Source organism: Bidens hawaiensis, unplaced genomic scaffold, assembly GCF_021521415.1.
Source record: "Bidens hawaiensis isolate Kalapana, Puna unplaced genomic scaffold, B.hawaiensis_p1.1 tig00020226_1, whole genome shotgun sequence".
In the NCBI taxonomy this organism is placed as follows: domain Eukaryota; kingdom Viridiplantae; phylum Streptophyta; class Magnoliopsida; order Asterales; family Asteraceae; genus Bidens; species Bidens hawaiensis.
Genome location: NW_027493076.1, coordinates 290031 through 309896, shown reverse-complemented (window position 1 = coordinate 309896; position 19866 = coordinate 290031). Strand labels below are relative to the sequence as shown.

Below are 19866 nucleotides of genomic sequence, written 5' to 3'. Positions count from 1 at the left end.
CAACTATTTCAAAACTCAATCTTTCATATATAGGGGCGGTCCATGGGCCAGCAAAACTATACAATGACTTTAGGCCCACATTTAATTAAGACTTACAAACAAGGGCTTTAGGCCTACACTTATAATAAGCAAACTAAACTCAAAGTTACATTGTTCTGGTGGTAAACTTGGTTCTTGCTAAATTGTATGTCATGATTTCGAGACTTGTAATAAGCGTTTTTCTCTTTTTTTTTCTCCTGTTTTTTAATGGTAACGAGCTCAAGACTGTAGTAAGCGTTTTTCTTTATTATTATTATTATTGTTATTATTAATATTATCATTTTATATTTGTGATAACATATATTTACACATATTGCAATATATATCAGCTTGTTAAAAACAATATTCGCCGTTTAAAAAATAAAATACATGTTGCTCGTGTGCCAAAAAGAAATAATATAAAATAATAAATTAAAGTAAGTAAACGTGGATTTTTATCCGTTTTAAACCTTTTGATTTAGGTCACATGGGAAAACGTGTCATGAGATTTCCCACATTTAAGGTTTGAATTGTATCTTTACGACTTGTTTTTGAGTTTTTTAACCAATGAAAGCAAATGAAAGGAGAGGGAAGAATAAAAAATGGAAGTGAAGGGAATGAATTTTTTTTTAATTAGGTGTGTTCTTGAGTTGGAAGGAAATTAGAGGAAATGAAAGGATAAAAATAGTTATCCTTAGTAATCAGCCCAGGATAATTTATTGGAAAAAAACATCAATTTAATCCCTCCTAACTCCTCCTACTCCTTTCCTTTTCATCCTAAAAAACTCAAAAACACCCATTTTTTTATTATCCTTAGTTTTCCTTTCATTTATCTCCTTTAAAAAACCTCAAGAACAGGACGTTAGTGAGTTTTAGTTTTAATATAATTAATTCTTAATTGAGAAGCTATAATATACCTCGGTTCTTGTAATCAGGGTGTGGAGAAATCGGGCCTGTCTTTTTCGGTAATTAACTTTAGTGCTAGTGTTAAACATAATAAATTAGTGGCTGAAAATTTCAAAACTAACCATCCGGATCCTATGACTGTGGAGAAGATTGTTGATAATCGTATGCTTGAAGAGCATCCCCGGGATGATGTGCTAAGCGAGGAAGGGCTTTATGAGTCACAGGATGTTGTTAAGGATTGTCATAGGCCACTATACAACGGAGGAGGTTGATGCTTCGATTAGGTTGGTTCGTGACTTAGAGATGAATCTTAAGGGCGATTAAGATCTTGTTTGCAAAACTATAGAAGAAGAATGGCTTAAAGCCCTATGCTGATCTTGTGTAATTTTGTTTTTTAATAGTTTGTTTGGTGTGTGTTTTCCGCCTTTTGGCTTCGTTGGTTGTTTTTGGGGTTTTTACTAGTTTCCCGCTAGCCTTTTTTTTAAATTATTTTATGAAATTTGATGTTCAAAAAATGAAAGTTTTTGTAGGCTTTTGTTCTAGAATTCAAAAGGTTATAATGATCTTAAATGCTAAATTACAATTCTACAACTTATATTACCACGACTTTGTTAATGGTAAGGCGTTTTCCCTTCTAAACTGTGCGTTGTGGGTTAACGTCACATACTCAAAGAGGGATATAGGGCTCTAGAAGGGTGGGCATATCATACAACCTATATTCGTAGTGTAGTATATGACATAGTTTTCCTGTTTCAGTTCAAGTGTTCACCTTACAAAATCTCAAGCTCAAGACCTAAATCCATTAAAACTTAAAATCTCTGAGAATAAAGCAACAAAAAGAAAAAGAGACTAAAAGTAGATATGTAAGCAACCTAAAAATTTTATAAACCGTTTGACGATAAGTTCTTTCATGTATTTTCATTAAGTTAGATACATGTGACTATAGACTATGCATGTTTATTAATTTGTCATAGATTTCATATAGATCCATTTCATTAGGACACGTGTGACATCACTTTATCAAATTTTAACCTGTTTGAAGTTCAAACAGTAGCAAATATAACTTTAAAAAATAAAAAATAAAAATTTACAAATATATTTAATTTAAAAAAAGTAAACTGTCTGATACAAAACAGTAAAACTCATCGGTTTTTAATGTTGTATTTAGAAACTTCTGGTTGCACAGTGTGTGGTGGTCCTTCACACTGTATCGATTGGACCAGCCATTTTAGTGACCACTTTTTTGTCACACCAGCACAATCAATTTATTCACACTTAATACATGTCATGATGTCATGCAACCTAAAGGTTATAATTGTCAAACTGAAGAAGACAGTATCACTATTTAAGCATGATGTGCAAATTTTTATTGTCATATTATTATGAGTATGACCATCTCACCCTAGTAAAGAAATTTACTTTTGTTTTCAAAGATTTGGGCTTCTTGTTATCTAAGAATACATAGTACATAAATTATAAATTTGTATTTATTAACTTATTTATTTACGTCATCTCGGTTTCAATATGATAATAATGAATCTTATTGGTGTAGAGAAGTCGGTAATTAGAAAAGTAACTTAAAATTATCAAATTTGATAATGCGAGGAATGCTAGCCTTTTATTTTAAAGGCCCATTAATTCAACCATTGTGTTTTTAGCATGGTAAGAATGAGCCGACTCTAAACTTGAGCTTGATTTGTTTGACTTACGAGAGCTTTTGCTTAACTTGTCTCATGGTCTATTTTATAAAAGTGTGAGTTGGGCTCATAATTAGTATTTCATGTTCGAGTTTGGCTTGGGTTTCGCTAATTTGTATGTTATTATTATTATATGAATATATATGTTTTCGTATTAAATACAATTTATATAGATAATAGCTCGTTGGCTTGTGAGCCGGCTTGAGCTTGACAAGTGAAGCTTGGGCTCAAACTTGTTTATTAACAAACTTACTTTTGGGTGTTTACACCCCTAATTTAAAGTCATTATATAGTTTTCCAGCAACAATTCGAATGACTCATGGACTGTGGCGCCGGGGGGGGGGGGGGGGGGGGGGAGCTCAAAATGTATACATAATTTCACAAACGAGGGAGGGGGGGAGGGGGGACTCAAATTTTTGACCAAAAAGGCTAAACTTACACTACGTATAAAATTTTTCGACCGAAAACTGGTAAATTTACACTACTGCGCAAAAAAAGGGGGGGGGGGGGGGGGACGACCCCTGGCCCCAATGAAGATTAGCCCCTGCTCATGGAGCCCGTGAGGTTGTGGGAGGGCTTGCAAATGAACTCGTCTACCACTCTACCTTAAACAGGCTAGGGCTAGCTGGCTCCCGTGACCTCTTTTCTTGATCTACACTTGACTCAAAAGGCCCATGAACCCAACATTTTATACTCGTAAGTCATAATCAACTAATCTAGAATGATTCACACAAATACACATGATATTTACAAGTCAGTATCTAGAGCACTAGGTGAAACTATCTAAAAAGGTCAAAAGTAAACATATCTAAGATAAGTAGCAACAACAACCAACTACAATAACAAAACCCAACCCAGTAAAAATCTCGTCAATACTAGCCAAGCTATTAACAAGATCTGAGAAGATGGATTATGGATAAACCATACATCTATCTGAAAGAATAGAGATGCTATTTTCAAATAGACCCTCAGCTTCAATCCGAGATAAGCAATTTACAAAAAGTTTCAAGGGTCTTGATGTATCAAGATGTTCTAGAAATTCAGAATCCTAGCTTTAAAATTAGTATCTACCTAGACAGGTCCTCACATTTTTGTCCCCTCATAAAATATTTTATTAGCAGTGTTTTTATTATTATTATTATTATTATTATTATTATTATTATTATTATTATTATTATTATTATTTATTTTTCTTTAGCAAATTAAGATTGGAAATATAAATTTTCATAAATATATTATAGTTTCTGTTATTAGTGTAATAACTCAAATGGTAAAGTTAAAATACAAAGGGAGACAAAAATAAGAAGTGTGAGAAATATTTGTGACCATACAAAAACCCATTAAGGATAAATTCAAAAAAATAATTAAAAAAATCATAACTCAAATTATAAATAAAAAAACAAAAAAAATTTAATAACCAAAATGTTTCCCCTGTCAGTCACTCCCGCTAAAAAAAATCGACGAAAAGACACGATGCCGAGATCAAAGACACAATGACGAAATAAACAAAAAACACAATTATAACTAAAAAAGACACAATACATCGCAAAATATAACACAATGCAGAACAAAATATAACACAATATTAAGAAAAAAAGACACAATGTCAAGGAAAAAAGAAACAATCAATGACAAAAATAAACACAAAACACAATACAAACAAAAAGACACAATAATCTTTTTCACTCACAATTGTGTCTTTTTTTTAGAACGAGAAAGACAACGAAAACATTTTTTTTTGTTTTTATTAAATTTTGAGTTATGATTTTTTTTATTATATTTTTTAAAGAGTTTTTCATTGTGATTACATATCATTTTCATCTTTCTCATTTTTGTTCCCTTTGTAAAATACTTAGAACACTACACATTTTTCTAACATTCACTTCTTTAAAATAAATAAATATGAATATTATGTTCGCTAATATCCATTTAAACTAAATATCTTATCTGTTAAATAATCAAATAAATAAATGTGAATATTATGGTATATACTTTTCTAGTTTTTAAGGAGGTGGAACCGTGTAGGACTACTGGTCCACTGAACTAGGGTCTAATGATTTGATGGGGTTAAATGAGATGACTCAATTAAACTTTAGGGGTGCAAACGAGTCGAGCCGAGCCCAAGCTCGATTAGGCTCGAGCTCGGCTCGTTTAACTTACACAGAGCTCGAGCTTGAGCTCGGCTCGTTTCGAGCTCTATTTCCAAAGCTCGAGCTCGGCTCGTGAGTAGATTTTCAAGCTCGAGCTCGGCTCGGGCTTGGCTCGTTTACCATTTATTAATTATTTTTTAAATAATATAATTATTTTTATATATTATTTTCTATTATAATTTTCTGTATAAATAATATATATATATATATATTAAGTTATTTTTATTTATTTTTTATAGCACTATATATATATTAATTAATAATTATTAAATATATGTTTTAAAAAAATATATAAAGGGCAAGCTCGTTTAGGCTCGCGAGCCGGCTCGAGCTCGATAGGTGAAGCTCGGGCTCGGGCTCGCTCATTAAACGAGCTTACTTTTAGGCTTGAGCTCGAGCTCCGGCTCGATTAAGCTTGGCTCGTTCGAGCTTTTTAACGAGCCGATCCCGAGTAGCTCACGAACAGCTCGGCTCGTTTGCACTAGGCATGTGAACCGGTTCCTAACCGGTTCCTATATTCAAAACCCCCTTTTAAACCGGTTCCAGGCTCGAACCGGTTAGGGAACCGAACCGGTTCTCCCACCCTCGGACCCTTAACCTATCTAACCGGTTCTTACCGGTTCCTAACCCGGTTCCTGTACCGTAACCGGTTCCAACCGGTTACAGTGTAAATTTTTTTTTTTTTTTTCGTTTTTCGTTTGCGATTTGGATTCTAAACTACGATTCGTATTTGTATAACATGAAAAATAAAATAAACAATTAACTGATGAAGAAAAGACAACTACTGAAGATGTTTGCCACTGAAGACAACTACTGAAGGTTGCCACTGAAGACAACTACTGAAGGTTGCCACTGATGACAAGTTGACAACTACTGAAGGTTGCCACTGATGATAACTACTGAAGGTTGCCACTGATGACAACTACTGAAGGTTGATCAGTGGCAACCTTCAGTAGTTGTCATCAGTGGCAACCTTCAGTAGTTATCATCAGTGGGATCACAACTACTGAAGACTGCCACTGATGAGGAATACTCATCAGTGGGAAAGCTGCCACTGATGAGGAATACTCATCGGTGGGAACAGTCATCAGTTGAATCAGTGGGAAAGCTGCCACTGATGACAACTACTGAAGGTTGCCACTGATGAGGAATACTCATCAGTGGGAACATTCATCAGTTGCAGAGTTTGTTGTCACTGATGCAAAATATGAATCAATGACACATCAGTTGCAGAGTTTCATCAGTTGGAACATCATCAGTTAAATATGTAACCATTGTACAATGTAAACATGTTCATTGGATTTGCAATACAAGTGCATTTAGTTTTTTTTTTTTCGTTTTTCGTTTGCGATTTGGATTCTAAACTACGATTCGTATTTTATAGCATGAAAAATAAACAAAACAATTAACATAAAATTCATTTTATTTACTTTAAGAAGTTCAAAAAAAAAGGTTACATGTTTTAAAATCTTCAAAAACAAACTAACAAAACATTAAACTTATAAATATAAAGTTGTGACATATTATTTCTAGAAAAGCCTTCTTGTTCGTCGTAATTATTGAGCGGCGACTTCTTTGGCCTTCTTCCACAATTTTAAACAATAACGTTTTAGAGTATGACGACTTACGTGAGTGTATTGTGGTTGAAGCGTATCTCGAATCATGGCGGTTAAGCGAGGGTTGTCGAAGTGGCTAAACGGCAAAGCTTCTTGAATCACAAACTTCGCCATACGATCTTGAACTCGATCAATTTGGTATGTAAATATTACGCCTTCACTATCCATTTGCGTTTGTTGCGAATCGACGTTCTTTTTCAACGCCTTGCAATACGGTTTTTCGATGTGTTTCTTCAAATTTGAATTCGAAAGTGGGTTTAAATAAATCCCACAAAACTTGCACCGAGCCTTCAATGAATGGTCACTCAATTCAACCAAATCCCAATTGCACTAAATCTCTTGATTACGATTATGAGGTACAATACGAACGAAACTTGGTTCGGCGTTGGAACCTTGACCAACCGATGATTGTGAGGCAGCCATAACAACAAATATGAATATAGAAGAAGAGAAAACAAGAGATTAGAGAACTCAAAACGTTGTAATAGCGTTTTTTTGTATTTTTTTGCGTTCGGGTTTGCGTTTTGAGTGTTGTGATGAACCCATGACACCAAATACAGTGGGGTGCTTGGGGGAGCCAAAAAATGGCTATTTTTGACCCCAACGGTCAAAAAACGGCCAAAAAAACGATTTCCAACGGCTATATTCGATCCAACGGCTAGAACCGGTTAGGAACCGGTTCCGGATGGTTCGGTTCCAGAACCGGTTCCGGTTCGGTTCTGGTTCCTACCCGCCCCCACTCAGAAATGCAAGAACCGGTCACGGATCATCGGGTTGAATCAGATAGGGTCCGGTTCCTACAAAAAACGGGTAGGAACCGGTTCGGGTCCACCGGTTCGGTTCCAGGAACCGGTTTCGTTGAACATCTCTAGTTTGCACCCCTATTAAACTTTCAAGAACAAGCCCATCACCAAAATCATTAATATAGATTATATAGTTAATACAAACATCATCTAAAGGATCTAGATCAAGCCCATGTATATGAGATACCCCTTATATTTCTTTTATAAGTCTCCTAAATAGTTGAGGGGTACAAATATGGTTTTTATGCAATGTTTAACTGTTTAATTTCTAATGCATCTGTTTTCCAAAGTTACAAAATTTTCCGGTATCGCATTACAGTTTACAACCCTTTCGCCATTTTTAACAAACCTTGATAATATAAGTGACAACGTTTTGGTAGTCGAAACTTGCTAGAGTAAGGACATGGTTTGGTATAGATAGAAAAACAACACTTTGCGCCTTGCGATAGATGTTACTTTTGTAAAACATCTGGGAGTAAGGATTAGACATTTAACTGTGATCAATTGCTCATTTGTAAGGCCCCGTTACCGGTAGCCCTACTTTCGTGTTGGATTTACTCATAAACGCAGTTCTAAATATCAGAGTTAATTAAAACATTCGCGGAATATAAAAGCTTTCATAAAACATTTCATAACAAAACACGTCTTGTCTTAAAACATCATTTTGTCTTTCAAAATAAACGAAACATTAAACTTAAACGTCTTGAGTCTTCCGATGCCAGCCTCTTATTCAGTGCCACGTTTCTCCTCAAGCGAGCTGCCTCATCCTACTCACCTGCGTGCATACAAAAAGTCAGCTACGCTGAGTGAGTTCTAGTTAATCATACACTATACAATACACATAAACTTATATTCTTTCATTCATACTTTCATACTTTCATACTTTCTTTTGTATTAACTTACTTTCATATCTTACGTTATAAAGAGCATTACGCCCTACATTCCTCGAGTATTATTAGGGCTCGGTACCCTCCTTTCTCGAGTATTATTAGGGTTCGGTACCCTCCTTCCTCGAGTATTATTAGGGCTCGGTACCCTCTTTCCTCGAGTATTATTAGGGCTCGGTACCCTCTTTCCTCGAATATTAGTAGGGTTCGGTTCCCTAGTTCTCGAATATTAGTAGGGTTCGATTCCCTCTTCGTTACCATACAACCATACATCATACCTCGAGTATTATTAGGGCCCGGTACCCTCTTCGTAACCATACAACCATCCTTTCCTTCTTTTATTAAATTTATCACATTCATACACATAAGCATACATATCATACTTACCTTATACTTAGCGTTACAACCTGACAGTACGTGCAATATCCGAAGATCGTTCACATACCGTCAAGCCATCATTCATACGTATCACATCATTCACATAAGGCATACACTTATCTCTTAGGATAAGTGTATTAACAAACATATCGAGTATGCACACAGCCCCGAAAACATAACACATAATTGGGGCTAGAAACTCACCTGAACACGGTTACGTTCACCGTTAATCGTAATCCCTTTCTTCAGTTGTGCACGGCTGACTGTATAACAAGTATACGTATCAATTAACTATCACTACTCATATCATCTTTCTAGTCTTAACTACTACCCACAACGAACGGGGGTCCGGGGGCAGCGCCCCTGGCAGCGGGGTCTAGAGGCGGCAGCCCATAGCAGGGTCCAAGGGGCAGAGCCCCTGGCTGGGGTCGAGCTGCCAGGTCAGCTTGGAAAAATTTTATTTACATTAACTGTCTTAACACATTTTCCATTAGGTTTTTAACTTATTTTCTAAGCGAACTTAACTTTAGGCGAAGTTAAACCTTAAGTGAACTTAGCTTTAGGCGAAGTTATCAGTTAGGAGAACTTGGCCTTAGGCGAAGTTATCAGTTAGGCGAACTTGGCCGTAGGCGAAGTTATCAGTTAGGCGAACTTGGCCTTAGGCGAAGTTATCAGTTAGGCGAACTTGGCCTTAGGCGAAGTTATCAGTTAGGCGAACTTGGCCTTAGGCGAAGTTATCAATTAGGCGAACTTGGCCTTAGGCGAAGTTACCAGTTAGGCGAACTTGGCCGTAGGCGAAGTTAAGCTTTGAAGGCGAAGTTATGCTTTGAAGGCGAAGTTAAGCTTTTGCAGGCGAAGTTGTTCAGGTCAGCTACGGGTTTGGTTTTTATCAAGCATTTTGGCGATTTTAATACCCTTGTTATGGTTCGACATCACCCCCTACGTTCCCTAACCGTTTTCGTTCGTATATATATCCCGTATATACTATAAAGCTTGGACCTTTAAGGTAATAACGTTCAATACTACGTAAACTTTAAAGGTCAAGAACATACCTTTTATACGTTCGGTGTGGTAGCGGTTTGCTTGGTTATCTCGTATATTAAAGATCTAATAATGGTCGGCTTGATTCTTGGTCTCGGATGTCTCTCTCTCTCTCGGCCGAATATGGTGTAGTGTATGTGTGTGTTTTTGAGTGTGTAGAGATTATGATGGAAATGAAATGAGGGTTTAGGGTTTTAGGTTGGTTTAGGGGATATTTATATCCCTTAAAGCCCATGGACCTAAGGCCCATTCTCATTTAACCCATCTTAATTAATCTAAGTCCATGATCCGTTCTTTACTCGACATTAATTAATTAATAACGCGAAATCACTAAACGTAACTTTCTTTATTTAACATTATAAATTTTAGGATGTTACATCATTTTCTCACATAAAGGTAAAGGGATTTGAGAGGTAATTGTGAACCCGAATAACATATGGGTTTAAAGAAAAGACATATGTATTAATGGTGATCATTTAGACTACATGTACTTCAGGGATTTGGGAGATGATGGGCCAATACTTGCCTTTTTTTCCTCTACACTTTTTAATCAATTCTGGTGAACAAGAGTGAACATCTAAATATAAAAGTGAAGAGAGTAGTGTCTCGGGAAGATCCCCAAGCTTCGGGCAATACACAACACTAAGTTTTTGAAGGCATGTGAGGTGTTGTAGGCCCTCCGAAAGTGATTCCAGCTCAACAAAATGAAGATTCTTAGAAAAGTTAGAGATGATGGAAGAAGAAAATTAGATGAATTCATACTTTCTTCCGCCTTTGAAGTAAATGAAACCACTCCTGAATTTTCACCAAGTAAGGTTAGTGTAACAAGCGAGGTTGGGAAATTTTGCAGCCCCCACTTCGAAATAGATTTCTTAACCCTCCAATTGTAAGAATTTTTAAATTAGGAGGCCACAAACCACATGGAAAAGAATAATCCAGACTTGGACAATTATCTATCACCATTTCTTCAAGAGATGTGAGAGATTGCAAATGTTCATGAGGAAATGACTTCAGATTCTTGCAATCGATTATCCAAAGCTCTCTCAAGCAAAGAAATGGAAGAAAACCATAACCATTACTTGGAATGGAGTTTATTTCATCACAACCTTCAAGTGTTAACCTGGTGAGATGGACAAAGCATCCTTCGGGAAGCAACGTCAGATTTACCATCCATGAAAGGTAAAAAGATCCAACTGCTGACATGAAGTTGCTACAAAGCCAGCTTACCTACACATCTTCACACCCAATCCTAAGAAGCTTCAAAGTGGACGGGACACCGTCCATTGTTGGGAGGGTCAAGGATTTAAACGAATAACAACCTCTTATTACCAACTTCTCAATGCTAACTGGGCAGTTGTAACTCTCCAAACTCGTACAACTTCGTATTGTCACTTCTCTAACAGATTTCATGCTAACATTCAAATCCACATCTTTCTCACCAAATGATATCAGATTTTGACACTCATTTACTTCCAACTTTTGTAAACTCACAAGAATCTCGCATGCGGTTGCTTCTGATTCCCACAAGTATGATAGTTCATCACAATATGAAATGTTAAGATATTTGAGTGCCTTAAAATGTTGTAATACTTCTCCACATAGTGGGGTAACACCTTTAATACTCTGCATTGTCAAACTAGCAATTGATAATGACACACTGACCATGATTTTTAACACCGCGAAAGAACATCCTGCTACATGTAAAACTTGAAGTGAAGGAATTGAGTCCATTCCCACTACCCTTAGATTCGGACAATTTAATATATTCATCTCACGAAGCAAGGAAACATCCGGGCTTTGTCATCGCCACTAGTTGCCCATTCTTCCCAGCCAAACATATTATCAAATTTCAAAACTTCAAGCCGTGATGGAAATGCAACACCATGAAAAGAGTTTGAGGGTCTAAGGAACTCCAAACCCAGTCTCTTTAGCCCATCCATGCTTTGAACAAGCAACGTTTGAAGTGACGGCAGATGTTCAAGTGTTGGTAAAGATGTACAACTTCTACAACCACTTAATGTAAGTTGAGTTAAGCAAACAAATGAGGCATCCCCGACCCAACTAGGAAAATTTTTTCCATTGTAATAGGAAATATCGAGGCTTTTTAACTTCTCAAAAGGCCTCAAACCCTTCAAGTACTTCATATTCGGTTATTTCATTCCTAGTTACATAAAAGGCATAACTCCATATCATTAGCAAATCACATATACCCTTCTTTTGTTGTAAGTTTGCCTCCATTGCTTGTGATGCATTTCTCACTTTGTGAATCTCCTCAATGGAAAGTTGGCCTTGAAGATGCAATAGGTCCTTAAGACCGGATATTTGAACCTTGTCAGCTCCCTCAATAATGACTTTGGTTAGAGTTTGTAGGCTCGTCAACCCACCAATTCCTGATGGCATATTGTTCAAACGTGGTGCATTACTAATGTCAAGATGTCGCATGTTTTTTAACTTTACAATACTATTTGGTAAGATAGGTAGCTGGTTACAACCAGATAGAAATAAGCTCTGTAGATTATGAAGGTCACCGACTTCTTCGGGTAAACATTTGATCTTTGTGTTGGAAAAATTGAGGTAACGTAAATGTTTGAGAGTACAAATGGAATGAGGTATCTCGTTGATTGAGTAATTAGCTAGGCTTAGCACTCTTAGGAATTGCAGTCGCGGAAGTATTTTTAGAATAATGTTGTTCGATAAGTGGTATGTGTCCCATGCATTTAACCTTGTAACTGACATGGCTAAGAGAGATTGCACATGCCTAGCTCTTTGTAGTGCCTTAAAATTTTTGTACACTTCATGTTTTTCACGAATAAATGAAACAAAGCGGGATTTCTCCAAAGCTTTATTTTCATCGTAAGCATCCATCTTATCATTCAACATAAAAAAGAACTCTCATGCAACGCTCTTTGCCAAGTCATTTATCAGGTGATGCATTGTATATCATGATTTATCGTTGTTGGTATGCTGGAAAAATGACCTCGACACTAGCTCTTCAAAACACTTCCGACCAAAACTCTCCATTGACCTCTTTTTGTCTGAATCAGACAAAAAACCTTCAGCCATCCATAGGATGACTAGCGCATCCTTATCAAACATGTAATCCTTGGGGAATAAGCAAAAATATGCAAACATTTGCTTCAAATGTGGTGGGAGGTCATAGTAACTTAGCCTTAAAGCAGGAAGAATCTCACTTCCATTTTGTGAATTCCATATCTCACTAATCAAGAGCTCTCCCCATTCTTTATTATTGGATTTTGTTCTAAATACCCTCCCAAGAGTTATTAAAGCCAAAGGCAACCTACCACATCTCTTAACGATATCTTCACCATGCAATTCTAATGTTTGATTCACATCGAAGTTTTGCTTTCCTGAAGCATGTTGAGTAAATAAACAAAGGGCTTCTTCATATGACAAAAGCTCGAGAGGGTAAGCTTCTATGGACTCCATCACCGATGCAACCATGGTCTTCCGTGTTGTCACAAGAATCTTACTTCCACGAGCCCCTACAATAAAAGGGCGTTGGAGGAGTTCCCACTCATTGTAGTTTTCATTCCAAACATCATCCAGAACAAGCAGAAATCTTTTCTTTAAAAGTTTTCCCGTAAGTGCCACTTGAAGCTGATTTTAAAGTATCAAAATTTTCGTCTTTCCCACCAGCATCTTTAAAAATAGCTTTACTAATTGTAAACACACTGAACTCATCAGCAACACAAACCCATGACATGAGTTCAAGGTGATCCTTCACTTCCTTATCATTGTACAAAATTTGGACAAGCGTGGTTTTGCCAATCCCACCCAGACCAACTATGGACACGACGTTGACGTTTTGATTACTTGAAGATTCACTACCCACCAACTTCCCCAACAACGCCTCTTTATCACCTTCTCGACCTTAATTTTGGATTCCTCAACCAATGAAGTTTCCTCCAACCGCCTACTAGCTCTGTTTGACTTGTCAACATTATCACTCAAACCCAAAAGTTTTTTCTGCTTAACAAGCTTACACAATTTGTTTGTAATCCCATCTAGCTTAGAACTCACCTTATGGCCATATTTAAGAGCATGAATTTTGTTTGGAATGAACTTTAATACCTTACTCGCGTTGTTCCTGGTGCTAGCATCAGATTCTTGATCCAAGTGGTGACACATGGCTTCAGTGGTCATATCATCAAGTACATCATATATTTCATAGGCCAAATGCTGGAATTTGTTTAGCCACAATTGAACAGATTCGTCTCGTATGTGTTTCTGACCTGCATCGACCAGCACAGCTTGGATCTGGGTCAAGGTGTCAGTCCATTTGTTAAGCTCGGAATTAATTCCAGCTGATCGAGCCAGCCTGATCAAGTCACCAGATGCCAGCTTTTCAAACAACACAGTGATGAATGCCCCGATAAAGAGTTCAGCAATAGCCATTGGAAATGAAAAGTTTTCTTTCGATTAATATTCCAAAGTAGGTGCTGATTGAATAACTGTAAATGGGAACAAACTTAGTTTGCAAATCTAATAAAATATGTAGCAGTTGGAAGTGATCATGTGATTGTGATCACTTATTGTAAAATAATCCAATTTACATACAAATTTCCTGTTTATCACACTAATCAATTATAATCAACAGTTCCACTTGGAAATATAGTAACATAAAGTTTCCACCTGCATAGCTGTGTTCCATGTGAACACATATATATCCATATTTATATTATAAGTACAAAACGATTACAATAAAGTGGCAGACAAACGGACAACAAGCTGCGCCGCAACCCCCTTTTGAATAGCAAAGCCAATCCTACTAAAAACAAAGCTTTGGGACCTAGGAGCCGAAGAGGTCCCGTGTACGACTTATGAACCTTATGTTTATTTTTTAATATTTTCTCTTTTGTTTATCATAATATATTTCATTTATATGCTAATACAATTAGCATTTAGCAGCCTTATTGGTCCTCTCAGGACCCAACTACGAGAGAGGCGGTACGTATGTGGCTTAAACACCCAATTCGATTATTCAAGAAACTTCTCAAAACTCGAACATTACAATCAGTAAACCCTATTACCCTAACACGACATTTGTAATCTAACCTAATCACGCTAGACTACAACTGTGATTGCAAATAAATAGGACATAATAATTATATTAACAATTAAATCTAATCACATTTAGTTGTTTATAATTATTTTAACCGAAATTCCAACAATCACCTAGGAATTTCAAACACGAAACTGACAAGTCTTCAACTCCAAGTATAACACATTCTTGAATGTAGTGAAACCAGGATCTAATATGTTTGCTCATTCCATGGAAAACCGGATCCTTCACGAGAGCTATTGCTCATGTATTATCGATACGTAACACCACTGTTTGAATTTCCTTATCAAGCAACTCGCTTATCAATTCCCTTAGCCAAGCCGTCTGACACGCATCCGCACTAGCCACCATATATGTCACACCCCGACCAAAGGCGGCGGAACATGCCGGGGTGCAACGATTGCTCATAAGCACATGACACTATTTAAAGCGACAATATTTAACAAACTCATTTCATTTCACAACATTGAAAATGTCGCATAACCAAATATTCATAACTCAAATACCACAAAATATAACAAAATATAGCAAATCAAATATTGTTCATTTTTGCTAATATCCTAACGGTATTTGTGACGTTTTCTTCACCGAACTCCATAATCAACCTAGATGCAAACCTGTAACATTTCATAAAATAAAGTTTATCAACACAAAGGTTGGTGAGCAATTCACAAGTTTGAACAATAGATATATAGTATGAAAAGCCACAAAACTAGTATACAAAACCATAAATAATAGCTATAAACTTGGATAAATAGTTATTGCTAACAAGTTAGCGACACCCAACTATAAGGGGTTGCCAAATAGTTTAGGATTTTATAGTTATCATTAATTGTATTACGTTAACGACCCCTTGCAATGAGGGGTTGCCAAATGGTCTAGGATTTATAGTTCCACCATCCAAAAGCGATAAACACATAGTCAAATAAGCATAGAACACCAAATCGAGCAATTATTCAAGTAAGGTATACAACAACGTTTGTGGTTTAAGACCCAAGTATAAAACATTTAGTTTAGATAAGTTGAAATGTCACCCCAAAATAAAAGATAGAAAACGGGGTATGAAGTTACTCACGTTCAAGTAATAAACTTGAAAGATTGATTATTTAGAGATTTGCCGGAACGACGAGTTTAACGTATGAAGCCTAAATAAAAGAAAGTCTTGGATTTAGAAAGGTTGTCTTGAAGATCTTTAAATAAAATAATTGTTGCAAAAACTAATCAATTAAAGTTCAAGGTTTAAAATGTAACTATTTAAGAATTTATAATAATAACCCTTTTAAAAAAATGTAAGTTTGCTCAAAACCGGGTTAAAGTATCTAACCTTAATATTTACTTAACCAATGTTAAGTAATAAGGTGGGGAAAATGCTAAAATGCAAGTTCCATTAGGCTAAAGATACTAAAACGGGTTTTTAACGAGTGTTCGGGTTGTCAGTTCGGGTCTTGACAAATGGTCGAACCCAAAGTCAACTTTCCAAAATATTAATTGTTATGAGATAACTCATTAAAACATACTGACACTTAACCAAGTATGTAGATCTATTGTTTAGAACTAACAACGCACGTTAAGCTAGTGTTCGGTTTTGTCGGTCCAAACTATGTTATGAGATCAAGTTGGATCCAACTATTCCAAGTACTTAAGAAAATAATTAAAATCAGTTTGTAAACTATTGTTTTAAAGAAATATACAAGTCTTGATAGCTAAAAACACACTTGTGTGTCTTAAGCGAGTAAAAGTCGGTATAGTTCGGTTTAGTTCGGTCTCCATCTCACAAATAGTTCATAGATGGTTTCTACATGCCCAAATATCATAGAACTTGTATATTGGTTTATAAATGAAGAAAACTTAAATTTTACAACATAAAAAGTTAACTACAAGTCTTTTAAGCAAAAGTTTCGGTTTAGTTCGGTTTCCATCTCCCAACGAGTTCATAGATGGATTCCATATGCTTAATATCAAAGAACTTGTAAAAATGATTTTTGAAACTCAAATCTATCAATAAACATGTTTAAACAACTATTTTAACAAAACTAGTAAACAAAAGTTCGGTTTCCGGTTTGGACTAGTTTCGGTTAAACCGAGGTTAGTCTTATACAAACCCACACCATGGAACTTGTAAATAAGATGAACAAACTAAAGGGTTAGAAGTTAGTCATAAGTGATATGTATAATAAGTTATGTGTGTGTAAATATATATCAAGAACACGAAGTCCTCCATGAAGCCTTGCGTTATGACATTCGAAACTTAACCAACCAGAGTCGGTGAAGTAACAAATAAAGGAAACAAGGGGTGTGTATTATATATATGTTGTACCACCATATTCAAGAGTTAGTAATGTTAGATGAACAAGTTAGAATGAAAGACTATAGTTAGTTTGACTTGAGAAGTCAAAACTTCAAGAATACATAAGAAATAACAACCTTGAATCTATGGAATTTGGAGAGTTTTTTTGGAGATGTAGCAAGAGTAAAATGAAGAAGATGGGTGTGTATATATAGGGAAGGAGTGAAGGGTTGAGTATAAAGATTCTTTTATGGTTTGCATAAAAATGGGTATGTTTAAATGGTCAAACAATGCATAATATAAAAAAAAACAATATTTTATATATTTTAAATTACAAGATCAAATATTTTATATATTTGAAATGTTCGGGTTACAAACGGGTCGGGTTTACATAACAAAAGTGACCCGAAATTGACGAATGTCACAGTATTCCCTACTTTAGGAAATTTCGTCCCGAAATTAAGATGAAGACGACGGTGCAAACAAATGTGGATACTTCTCTTTCATTGCGTCTTCTCGCTCCCAAGTAAACTACACGCCACGCCGTGATTCCCAACGAACTTTTACTAACCGAATACGACTACGCTTGGTTTTCTTCTCGTTGCGATCCATAATCTCAACGGGTCGTTCAACCATAATCATAGACTCATCAACATGAACTTCATCGAGGGGTATATGAAGATTACCCTCGACTAGGCACTTTTTGAGATTCGAAACATGAAATGTCGGATGAACACCGGCAAGTTCTTGCGGTAGTTAAAGTCGATACGCTACTTTCCCAACACGCTCAAGAATTTTAAAAGGACCAACGAAACGAGGAGCTAGTTTACCCTTCTTTCCAAAACGGACAACCCCCTTCCAAGGAGATACTTTTAGAAGGACAAGATCGTCAACATTAAATTCGATCGGTTTTCGCCGTTTGTCGGCGTAACTCTTTTGACGATTTCTAGCGGTTAGGAGATTTTTACGGATTTGATCAATGACTTCGGTGGCTTCTTGGACCATTTCGGGTCCCGTGATTTGAGCTTCACCGATTTCGTTCCAACAAATCAGGGAACGACATTTACGACCGTAAAGAGCTTGAAAAGGAGCCACATCAATGCTAGAGTGGTAGCTATTGTTGTAGGAGAACTCGATGAACGGAAGATGAGAATCCCAATTCCCACCGAAATCAAGATCACATGCTCGTAGCATATCCTCGAGTGTTTGGATTGTACGTTCGGATTGACCGTCCGTTTGAGGATGATAAGCGGTGCTAAGATCGAGACGTGTTCCCAAAGCTTCTTGAAGTAAACGCCAAAAATGAGAGGTAAAACGGGCATCGCGGTCGGAGATGATAGACAATGGCAAACCGTGTCGGCACACGATTTCCCGAACATAGATTTGAGCAAGCTGCTCGACAGAATACTTCTCGCGGATCAGAATGAAATGAGCAGATTTGGTTAATCGATCGATGATCACCCAAATGCTGTCGTTGCCTTTTTGGGTTTTGGGTAATTTGGTGATAAAGTCCATAGCAATGTCTTCTCATTTCCAAACGGGAATCGGTGGTTGCTCGAGTAGACCAAAAGGTCTTTGATGTTCGGCTTTGACTTTCGAGCAAGTAAGACATTTAGATACAAACAACGCTACGTCCTTTTTCATACCCGGCCACCAAAAGGTAGCACGAAGATCGAAGTACATCTTATCCGCACCGGGATGAACGGAATAGTGCGAATTATGAGCTTCGTCGAGAATACAAGTACGAAGGTCATCGCGATCGGGAATCCACAAACAATTGAGAAATTACAAAAGACCATCGGGTTTGGTTTCGAGTTGAAGTTCGGCTCCACATGACATTTCTTCATACATGTTACCTTCTTCAACGGAGGTGCGTTGAGCTTGAAAGATACGAATTTGAAGATCGTTTTGAACAATGACGCTTAGAAGCAGAACGGATTTAACATTAACCTTTCGACTTAGGGCGTCGGCGACAACATTCGCTTTACCGGGGTGGTAGCGAATCTCGCAGTCGTAATCACTAAGTAATTCGGCCCATCGTCGTTGTCTCATGTTGAGATCTTTTTGGTCAAAAATGTGTTGAATGCTTTTATGATCGGTAAAAACCACACATTTTGTTCCATAAAGGTAATGTCTCCATATTTTGAGAGAGAAAACGACGGCACCAAGTTCGAGATCGTGAGTCGTATAGTTCTTCTCGTTGACCTTAAGTTTCCTTGATGCGTATGCGATGACTTGACCTCGTTGCATGAGAACACTACCAAGTCCTTGATGGGATGCATCACAAAATACAACAAAATCGTCGTTTCCATCGGGAAGAGTTAGAATATGAGCATTGCAAAGCATGTCCTTGAGAGTACAAAAGGCTTCCTCTTGCTTCGAACCCCAATCGAAGGGTTGTCCCTTATGGGTGAGAGAGGTAAGAGGCAAAGAGATCTTGGAAAACTTCCGAATGAAACGCCGATAATATCCGGCCAAACCGAGGAAGGATCGAATTTCCGTGGGAGTCGTTGGAGTTTTCCAATCCTTAACAGCCTCAATTTTAGCGGGATCAACATGAATACCTTTGTCGTTTACGATATGTCCCAAAAATTGAACTTCCTCGAGCCAAAATTCACATTTGGAGAATTTGGCATAGAGTTGTTCGTTTCTAAGGAGCTCGAGAATGGAACGCAAATGATGTTCATGTTCGGCTTTGGATTTAGAGAAGATAAGGATGTCATCAATAAAGACAATAACGAATTTATCAAGGAATGATTTACAAACGCGGTTCATGAGGTCCATAAACACCGCGGGTGCATTTGTTACCTCGAAGGGCATAACCAAAAATTCGAAATGTCCATATCGAGTACGGAAAGCGGTTTTTGGAATGTCTTCTTCGCGAACACGCAATTGATGATAACCCGATCAAAGATCAATTTTGGAGAAACAAGTTGCGCCTTGAAGTTGGTCGAATAAGTCGTCGATACGTGGCAATGGATAACGATTTTTAATAGTAAG

General features: G+C 36.9%; 1 pseudogene; it reads right to left on the bottom strand.

Moving 5' to 3' along the window:
• Positions 1-9972: 9972 nt before the first annotated feature.
• On the bottom strand, positions 9973-13912 carry LOC143560135 (putative disease resistance RPP13-like protein 1; annotated as a pseudogene).
• Between the last annotated feature and the right edge of the window lie 5954 nt (positions 13913-19866).